Source organism: Pinus tabuliformis, chromosome 8 (assembly GCF_031772625.1).
Source record: "Pinus tabuliformis cultivar Carrire ecotype Pingquan chromosome 8, CPIR1, whole genome shotgun sequence".
In the NCBI taxonomy this organism is placed as follows: Eukaryota; Viridiplantae; Streptophyta; class Pinopsida; order Pinales; family Pinaceae; genus Pinus; species Pinus tabuliformis.
Window position 1 is genome coordinate 1690429926 of NC_142294.1, and position 11080 is coordinate 1690441005.

Consider the following 11080-nt stretch of genomic DNA (forward strand, 5'->3'; position numbering starts at 1 on the left):
TGTGTTTAAGTTCCTGGAAATATGTTGGTATTGAATTGAATCAAACTGTCTTTCCAAAATCTTAACCCTTAGAAACATTCGATAAATAGCTGGATTGCGGACAGAATGTATACCATTGAGTTGTAGTATCACGAGTTGTGAGTCTAGCCTGACGATTAGTCGGCGTATACCATGGGTAATGGCATCAGAGAGGAGTTCTATCAACGCGCTATACTCAGCGATATTATTCGTTGATTTCCTAATACACACACCTCTAAAACTCACTAACTCGCCGCTTGGATCAAAAATGGCCCAGGCCACGGAGGACAGGTTCTGCGAACTACGACTTGCTCCGTCAGCATATCCCACACATGTATCAGAAAGGTTCGACATCTGCAATAAATGTAAAATAGAGGGGAATTACTCGACCAAAACAAACACTTTAGCGAAAAAAAAATACAACAAAAGCACACAGGTTACTATTTAGGCATAGCAACGCTTGAGGTGCAACCCGTTGCGGGGTTGCGCCAGTGGAATTCTGTCATAATCCATTAACTCGTAGGCTCCTTTTGCTAACACTCGTTTAACAATATAGGGGCCCATCCACAAAGAATTGAATTTTCCTGCTCCCAATTTATCGGATTCTTGGTCGTAAAGCAAGACCAAGTCACCTTCTCAGAAGAGACGGGGTTTGACATTTTTTTCAAACTGCGCCTTGACTCGTTTCTTATGGGATTCATTAGCCAAAGCGGCGTCACGACGGGTTTCATCCAATTGGATTAATTCCAAGAAATGTGCCTCTTCCTCTGAAGTTCCGGGGAGGAGGTCAATTGCGAGTTTAAGAGACGAAATTTCACACTGGACTGGTAAGACTGCCTCCAGGCCATACACCAATTGGAAACATGTGAACCCAGTCGCATTCTTTACCGATTTTTGGTAAGCCCACAAGGCTGAGTACAGGATTAGGTGCCACCTTCTTTTGTGAACCCCGATCATCCTTTGCAACATACGCTTCAGGACCTTGTTGATTGCTTCAACTTGTTCGTTGGCTTGCAGATAATACGAGGTAGAGTTGTCGTGAGATAGCCCTAGCTTGGCAGCTAATTCAACCATCATGTGATTGCGAAAATGCAATCCATGATCTGTAACTATAGCCTGCGGTACGCCGAACCTGGCGACTACATGATTGAAAAAGAAAAGGGCAGCTGTTTCACAAGTGTTATCCAATGTAGGCATCGCCTCGGCCCATTTGGTAAAATAGTCAACGACGACTATAATATACCCATGCCCCCCGGTCGAGGTGGGGTTACATTGCATGAAATCGATGCCCCATTTGGCAAAAGGCCCAACAACAACTATTGGCTTAAAGGTGCGGGTGGTCTTCTGGTTTTGCTATCAAAAATCTGACATGCATGGCAACTTCTGACTGCGATTATGCAATCTTTGAACATGGTTGGCCAGAAGTATCCTGCTCGTAAGATTTTTTGTGTTGTTGCATATCCAGATTGATGCCCCCCACACGCGCCTGAATGACACTCATTCAGGGCTTTTTTGGCCTACTCATGGGTAAGGCACCTCCTCATAACTGTATCGATACCACGACGGTAAAGCGTATCACCGACGATCATGTAGTCTTTAGCTTGGTATCGTATACGTTTCTGTTAAGAGCGAGAGGTGTTAGGCCTGAACTTTTGGGTTTGGAGATAAATTATGATATCTCCATACCACTCATTGCTTGCAGATATCAGAAACAAATTCTCGTCCACGATTGATTCTTCGGATGTTTCATCGTTGGACGACGATGGGAGATCGCACAATAATTCTGCGAAAACTAGAGCTTTCTTTGATTTGGATTTTAAAAATTCCAGATCAAACTCTTGAAGGATCGCTATCCATTTTGAATATTTGCCCCCCAGCAACTGTCACGACAGTATATAAGTCATGGGGTTGCAATCTGATAAAATGGTAGTTTTCCGAAAGAGGACATAATGTCGAAATCTTTGAATCGCTTGAACAGCTGCAAGCACTAGTTTTTCAACATAAGAATATTTACTTTCTGTATTGTTATCACAAAATCAGTACTAAGGGCTGCAGCCAAGCAAGATTTCATGTAACTCTTTCAACCAGACTTTAGACTAAGGATTAGCCTCCTTAGTCAGAGAGGGCTCTCTCACAGACTTTTGATAAAAATCAATCACAACAACAGATGGCTAACTCTTCACACATTTATGAAAACAAAGTTGGTTGGACACATATCAAATTAGTCTTCATTGGGCTATGGAGTCTCACACATTTAGTAAACAAAAGCACAGCCATTTCATGGAAGTCAAGGCTCTTTGCATCAGATGTTCAAACATACTTTACATAAACCACAACTTGCCAAGCATACAGGAAGTCAGAGCATTAAACATGAATTCTGAGTGATTATGCTGTAACAAGGCTGTAAAAGAACATTAAGAGAATAAACCACCATCACATTTGAACAAAATAATCCATCGAGAATCTTGAGAAGAAACAACAGCTGTTTTACTATTACTGTAATAAGTCTTTTACATTGACCCAAATAAAACTCTTTTTTTGTATAAAATCTCCAACCCCTATTACATCCTAATTTCATCCCTTTATAGGAATACCTTCTTCCCTCTATAGAGCGAGCTTGAAGGCCCTATTAACTACTCCTACATGCTATTTAACTAATTCATTAATTACAAACATGCTGAGCTGTAATTACACAAAATCCTAATCAAACTAAAACACTAATTCCATTCTCCTCGTATGCTTGATTCTTCTTGGATCCTTGACAGTTGTCCTCCTTCAGTTAGGTTGAGATAGCTGAGCTAAAGATGCAAGGAACGTTGACTTTGGATACCTGTTAGCGCTGATGGATCATTTATCATCAGGATCAAAACACCTATTTTTAAGGTCCCTGTCTCCTACCATCCTTCGAAAGTTCAGCAACATGTCCCAGCTCTTTTAATAACCCCAGGTATGGAATGCTGCCATGTTTCTGATGTGCTGTAGGTGATATTGATAGACAGATGTCTCTCTCCCACAAATCTCGCTCACAGTATCACAATAGCTGCTCTGCGTTTAAAATCACCACCTACAGCAGTTTCGTAGCGCGCTACGAAACTGCTGTTAACAACCTCTATTTGTTCCGTAGCAAATGAATCTTGAGAATTCCTGTGTGCTCTTAGCAAGAAGTCTGAATGAAGTCCACCTCTGCAACCAGCTAAAAGGTGGGCATTTAAGCAACCCAAGTCCTTGTATACCCCTCCATACTACTGGAAATTTTGCTTCAGAAGTCCTCCGTACCACCTCTAAAGCTGCAACTTTCAATAGAAAGAAAACAAATTGACCTGTAGTTTCTCTTGTTACTTGTTCAATATCAATGCTACTATGAAGAACGTGGACCTTGAAACACATCCTAGAATGTGGCTTGAGGAAGGTAACACTCTGATTTTCTTATCTTGATCTACTTCCCCAGGCCTACAAAACCAGGGCTCGCTCCACTTCACAGTCTTCATTACTGAACCTCCTCTTTACAACATTACTAGATTCTGCATAACACTGGGGCTGGTACAGGTTCTTGCAAAACATAACTTTCACTTAATTTCATTGCAGTTGTAGTATGGGTGTTGTAATGATGTCATGTACTACCGCATTATCATTGATCCATCATCATCATCATTTTAAAGAAGATCGAACATCATAAAATCATAGCTCTGCTTATGAATATGATTGGTATCCTGTAGTTGTAATTGATGACTGTATTCATGTCAGTGTCCTCCAAACAGCCACTAATGAAAACCCAACATGAATTCTAACGACAAGTAACAAACAGAACCAATAGAAGGACCTATACAGTGATCCGTTCAACCTTTGGTGATGCAACTTTATTCATATGTCATTCTATTGGTTCAAACAGTCACTGCTGCTCCAAGGACCGATATGTTGGTAAGAAAACCAATAATGTTATTCTTTAGGTCTTGCTCCTGTTCATGCGTATGCATCACCAGATCTCGAATCAGGTAGTGCACTTCATCATTTATATCAACTTCATCACGACCTTCTTTCTCCTAGTAAATGTCAAGATAGCGCAATGCCTTTCTGTATTTTCTTAAAGCCATCTTATAATCCCCTTTCTTGTAACTTTCATTCCCAAAACATTTCGCAGAATCTACTGTATTCATCCACCATGAAATTTCTGCAGATTTCTCATCAAGATCAGTTGGCCAGTCTGGATACAAATCTCCATCTTTGAAGAAATTAGCTATTCCATCATCTGATCCTTCTGGGATCTCCCCACAATCTGAAATTACCACATCTAGAGAAGGGCGGTCACTACTTTCTGTGGGAGTATGCTCATTGCCACGCACAACTCCCATGCCTTTAATTACCTTCCCAAAGACAACATGCTTTCCATCCAGATGGGAAGTCCTTGTTGTTGTGATGAAAAATTGAGAGACATTTGTATTAGGTCCAGAGTTTGCCATTGACAACATTCCTCTGTGCTCATGTTTCAGTTGAATGTTTTCATCATCAAACTTTAATCCATATATTGATTCACCCCCTGTAACATTTTGAACTGAAATGTCTCCACCTTGTATTATAAAACCTTTGATAACTCTATGGAAAGGAAGCACTTTGTAATGCAGGGGGGCGTCGGTATGAGGGCCAATGCACAAAGTCCTGAAATTTGGTCATATCCTCGACAAGTTCCTCGAGACTCTGCTGAACTATGACATGCCCCTTCTCCCGCTTCTCCACTTTCTTGATGTAACTTTGATGGATCACCAGTCTCCACTTCTCAATGCGCCCAAGATCAGGCCGCACCATCTTCCACTCTGGATCAATTCCCATGGAAATATTGATAAACTCCTTATCTAGAAATGGCACACGAGCCTCAACACCCATGCTGTTGTTGACTTATTAGCTCTAGGCAGTCATATAGATGAAGAGACTTTATCTTTTGACATGTTTCACGATGTAGCTCCTCTGTGAAGTATTCCCACGCGATTCTGTTTCTCTCAATTTTATAACCTCCTCCCAAAGCAACTTCTCGTTCCAGATATGCACAATAGGTCTCAAACACACTAACAGTTACCAGTTTGTATTTGGAGTAGTAATTCTGGATCATACTGCGACAATCTGATCAAGGCGGAATTACCTTAAATAATATGAACACCTTTCTGGCAACGATAAGCTAATTTCGACCATGTGTCTCTGTCTTTTGTCGGTGGCAGAGCTAATGAACGAACAACTAATATCGTTTGCCACATATTCAACATTTCGTTTGTCAAAACTCATGACTGACACGTACGCGATCCCACAATCATGTACACCTGAAGATGACATATGCACTACCTTAGATTCAGGATCCAATGCCTTTGTCGTTGCAGAAATTGTCTTAGGAGTGAAAGCCTGTAGAAAACATGACTCTGGGCAATTTCAATTCGCTCCCAAGGATCATACATGATCTCATCCTGTAACTAGCTCATTTTCCCACAATCACTGAAAATGATAACTGCGCCAGGCCACAGATATCGAACCAGAAAACACTAGTACACAGGTTTTGCAATGATAAATCATCACATACCACTCTGACATCTACTCTCTGGTTCCAAAATCCATGTTACTAACTAACACCAATTAAAATTCCCTTCATACTAGTGCAGATATTCCCTTACAATTCACTTTCATGTCTTCAATATGTGCATTAATAATGAACCAACGTGCTTGATAAGATTCACGACATTTTCATCTATATCAGTCATCTGTAAAGCAAATGCAGAGTTAGAGCAGGCTAATATTTTGCTCCCAACGAGCTGCCAACACTTGGAAACCTATTCTCTCTTAGCTTAGAAAACACAAGATCACCATTACACATTACTTCAAAAGCCCCTGTGCCTTGAAGAAATGACTGCAATGCATTTCGAAGAAGCCAGGTAGTTGCGATAACTCCAAAGCATTTCTGTTTCAGAGAGTAGTACCAAGGAGGAGGTGCTGTGTATCCCAGTCTAGGAAAAATGTGATCCCCTGCAGTAATAAACACAATGCTGCCTATCTGTAACACTGGCACAAACTTGCTGAGCACGCGCTTCGGTAATGGTGGGGGGGTAATTTGAAAGTTCCACATCAACTCCAGGAAATGCGCTCCCTAACATTTTCTTTGACTGGAATCAATAGGCTAGCCATTCCATAAAGGAAAACTGAAACTTTTTCAAGATTGAGAAGTTCAAATGACAAATATAATGACTGTATAAAAATCAATTTTTCAACATGAAGACTTGCTCCTGTGAAACAGTCATCAACAATTTTGCAAATGTCTTGATCCAGCTTTACTACATCTACCGGAATTGTAAGGTCAATTTCCTTGAGACCGAAGTAAAAAGTGTTCACCGAAGTATTAGGCAAAACATCACCAGGATTTACCATAATGCCCTCAGCCACAAAAGAAGTAATTATTAAACATGATTCCTCTTGAAGATTAATCTTAATGAGCTGCAACTGAACAACTGTTTGTGATGGACCAAAAAGGCTCTGGTGTGGCTCTAAACACTGCAGTGTCAATAGTAGTAAGCACCATTCGGGCAGGAACCTTATCATCAAAATTTAGTATATGAACCTTCTGCTGAAAACTCGAGCCAATCCCCAATTTCGTAGCGCGCTACGAAACCGCCTAAACATGTAGCGCTGCGAAACTGCTAAAAGAATTCTGGCGCTGCGAAAACACCCTGTCTTTAAGCTAGGCTAAAAAAATTTTGGCAACAGCATTTTCAATCATAACAGTGGCTCCACTTGGGATAGTGTGCCCTTGTGGTACACTAAGAACCTGCAGTTCCAGTGCCTTATAAAATTTATTTGACAAACAGAAATTTGCCTGACCAGCATGACTGTAGGAGAAAGAAAGCTACATCTACTGAAAAAAGAAATGCTCAGTTAACCTTGAGCTTATTTGCATTTACCTCTACCTACCTACCCTAACCATTTCAACTTCTTTCTGTTCAATCAATATGAAATTTCCAATGTAACCAATCCTCTGTTTTATCTGACATTTGACTTCTTTGACTGCATCAGAGTTCAGGGCCAATATGATAGTGTGATGACCGCTGCCACTGAAATTGTTTCTGATCTTCTTTGAAAAACTGAAATACTGGAGAGTAAAACTCTTCCATGTAATCAGCTACAGGATCCCAGAATAGATGATCAGCTTGATTTCTCTTGTAACTTTCCGGCTGTGCAAGATGACCTTCAACCACAGTGTTCAGTTCCTCAATCGTGAAAGAGAAAGGAACCAGCATAGTCTCCTTGCGTTCTGTCATAGAAAACTTCGGAGAATAATGATCATGATCATGAAAATTGTATGCCTGAATTTGTCCTTCTAAACCTTCAATTTCTTTCTCAATGTCTTTGGCAAACTCATCCAAAAATCTCATCCTATCCTTTGCCTTGCAGTCAAAAGATTTTAGATATGAGGATAATGACAAAGAAAAAGATTCATTTGTTTCTTCTTTACTATGATCATCATTCCATTGTTTGAAACCTTCAACTGAGGGAGAGTCTGCCACCAACTCTGACCTATCTATCCATTCCTCCAAAAACATGAGCCAAAGGTCTTGAAATGACTTAATGGATTTGGCAGGCAAGCATTCAGCCCACTGTTTGCACTTCCCTTGAAGTGAATCATAGAATAACCTTATACAAACATCCTCATGTTTAACTCTCAGAAGCTCTAAAAATTCACAAAAATCTGATATATGATTCAAGGTTAAACTCAAATCTTCTCCGTTGTATTTGGGACCATTCCTTAGAAAATATGCATCCATGGGAAAATGATTTGGGAAACCATGAATTCCTGAGAAATCTATGCATGCATACCTTGAACAAAGAATGACAACTTCTGGGTCTTTCATAACTCCAGTGGAATCACCATGAATGTATGAACTTTGAATTCTTCACAATGGAGTCGCCAAGGTAGATTTGCAGCCTCGAAAAACCTCTTTAAACTCCTGCTACCTTCAGAAATTCACTCTTAAAATTACGGGAGAGAGTAAGCTTCAGGCTCCCGGCAGACGCACCAAAATGTTATCACAAAATCAGTACTAAGGGCTGCAGCCAAGCAAGATTTCATGTAACTCTTTCAACCAGACTTTAGACTAAGGATTAGCCTCCTTAGTCAGAGAGGGCTCTCTCACAGACTTTTGATAAAAATCAATCACAACAACAGATGGCTAACTCTTCACACATTTATGAAAACAAAGCTGGTTGGACACATATCAAATTAGTCTTCATTGGGCTATGGAGTCTCACACATTTAGTAAACAAAAGCACAGTCATTTCATGGAAGTCAAGGCTCTTTGCATCAGATGTTCAAACATACTTTACATAAACCACAGCTTGCCAAGCATACAGGAATTCAGAGCATTAAACATGAATTCTGAGTGATTATGCTGTAACAAGGCTGTAAAAGAACATTAAGAGAATAAACCACCATCACATTTGAACAAAATAATCCATCGAGAATCTTGAGAAGAAACAACAGCTATTTTACTATTACTGTAATAAGTCTTTTACATTGACCCAAATAAAACTCTGTTTTTGTATAAAATCTCCAACCCCTATTACATCCTAATTTCATCCCTTTATAGGAATACCTTATTCCCTCTCTAGAGCGAGCTCGAAGGCCCTATTAACTACTCCTGCATGCTATTTAACTAATTCATTAATTACAAACATGCTGAGCTGTAATTACACAAAATCCTAATCAAACTAAAACACTAATTCCATTCTCCTCGTATGCTTGATTCTTCTTGGATCCTTGACAGCTTTCCTCGTTCAGTTAGGCTGAGATAGCTGAGCTAAAGATGTAAGGAATGCTGACTTTGGATACCTGTTAGCGCTGATGGATCATTTATCATCAGGATCAAAACACCTATTTTTAAGGTCCCTGTCTCCTACCATCCTTCGAAAGTTCAGCAACATGTCCCAGCTCTTTTAATAACCCTAGGTATGGAATGCTGCCATGTTTCTGATGTGCTGTAGGTGATATTGATAGACAGATGTCTCTCTCCCACAAATCTCGCTCACAGTATCACAATAGCTGCTCTGCGTTTAAAATCACCACCTACAGCAGTTTCGTAGCGCGCTACGAAACTGCTGTTAACAACCTCTATTTGTTCCGTAGCAAATGAATCTTGAGAATTCCTGTGTGCTCTTAGCAAGAAGTCTGAATGAAGTCCACCTCTGCAACCAGCTAAAAGGTGGGCATTTAAGCAACCCAAGTCCTTGTATACCCCTCCATACTACTGGAAATTTTGCTTCAGAAGTCCTTTGTACCACCTCTAAAGCTGCAGCTTTCAATAGAAAGAAAACAAATTGACCTGTAGTTTCTCTTGTTACTTGTTCAATATCAATGCTACTATGAAGAAAGTGCACCTTGAAACACATCCTAGAATGTGGCTTGAGGAAGGTAACACTCTGATTTTCTTATCTTGATCTACTTCCCCAGGTCTACAAAACCAGGGCTCGCTCCACTTCACAGTCTTCATTACTGAACCTCCTCTTTACAACATTACTATATTCTGGATAACACTGGGGCTGGTACAGGTTCTTGCAAAACATAACTTTCACTTAATTTCATTGCAGTTGTAGTATGGGTGTTGTAATGATGTCATGTACTGCCGCATTATCATTGATCCATCATCATCATCATTTTAAAGAAGATCGAACATCATAAAATCATAGCTCTGCTTATGAATATGATTGGTATCCTGTAGTTGTAATTGATGACTGTATTCATGTCAGTGTCCTCCAAACAGCCACTAATGAAAACCCAACATGAATTCTAACGACAAGTAACAAACAGAACCAATAGAAGGACCTATACAGTGATCCGTTCAACCTTTGGTGATGCAACTTTATTCATATGTCATTCTATTGGTTCAAACAGTCACTGCTGCTCCAGGGACCGATATGTTGGTAAGAAAACCAATAATGTTATTCTTTAGGTCTTGCTCCTGTTCATGCATATGCATCACCAGATCTCGAATCAGGTAGTGCACTTCATCATTTATATCAACTTCATCACGGCCTTCTTTCTCCTAGTAAATGTCAAGATAGCGCAATGCCTTTCTGTATTTTCTTAAAGCCATCTTATAATCCCCTTTCTTGTAATTTTCATTCCCAAAACATTTCGCAGAATCTACTGTATTCATGCACCATGAAATTTCTGCAGATTTCTCATCAAGATCAGCTGGCCAGTCTGGATACATATCTCCATCTTTGAAGAAATTAGCTATTCCATCATCTGATCCTTCTGGGATCTCCCCACAATCTGAAATTACCACATCTAGAGAAGGGCAGTCACTACTTTCTGTGGGAGTATTCTCATTGCCACGCACAACTCCCATGCCTTTAATTACCTTCCCAAAGACAACACGCTTTCCATCCAGATGGGAAGTCCTTGTTGTTGTGATGAAAAATTGAGAGACATTTGTATTAGGTCCAGAGTTTGACATTGACAACATTCCTCTGCGCTCATGTTTCAGTTGAATGTTTTCATCATCACACTTTAATCCATATATTGATTCACCCCCTGTACCATTTTGAACTGAAATGTCTCCACCTTGTATTATAAAACCTTTGATAACTCTATGGAAAGGAAGCACTTTGTAATGCAGGGGGGCGCCGGTATGAGGGCCAATGCACAAAGTCCTGAAATTTGGTCATATCCTCGACAAGTTCCTCGAGACTCTGCTGAACTATGACATGCCCCTTCTCCCGCTTCTCCGCTTTCTTGATGTAACTTTGATGGATCACCAGTCTCCACTTCTCAATGCGCCCAAGATCAGGCCGCACCATCTTCCACTCTGGATCAATTCCCATGGAAATATTGATAAACTCCTTATCTAGAAACGGCACACGAGCCTCAACACCCATGCTGTTGTTGACTTATTAGCTCTCAGGCAGTCATATAGATGAAGAGACTTTATCTTTTGACATGTTTCACGATGTAGCTCCTCTGTGAAGTATTCCCACGCGATTCTGATTCTCTTAATTTTATAACCTCCTCCCAAAGCAACTTCTCGTTCCAGATATG

At 40.3% G+C, this 11080-nt stretch overlaps 2 pseudogenes; both read right to left on the bottom strand.

Moving 5' to 3' along the window:
- Positions 1-4058: 4058 nt before the first annotated feature.
- On the bottom strand, positions 4059-4475 carry LOC149242745 (peptidyl-prolyl cis-trans isomerase CYP40 pseudogene; annotated as a pseudogene).
- Positions 4476-10082: 5607 nt separating this feature from the next.
- LOC149242746 (peptidyl-prolyl cis-trans isomerase CYP40 pseudogene) lies at positions 10083-10499 on the bottom strand (annotated as a pseudogene).
- Positions 10500-11080: the final 581 nt, after the last annotated feature.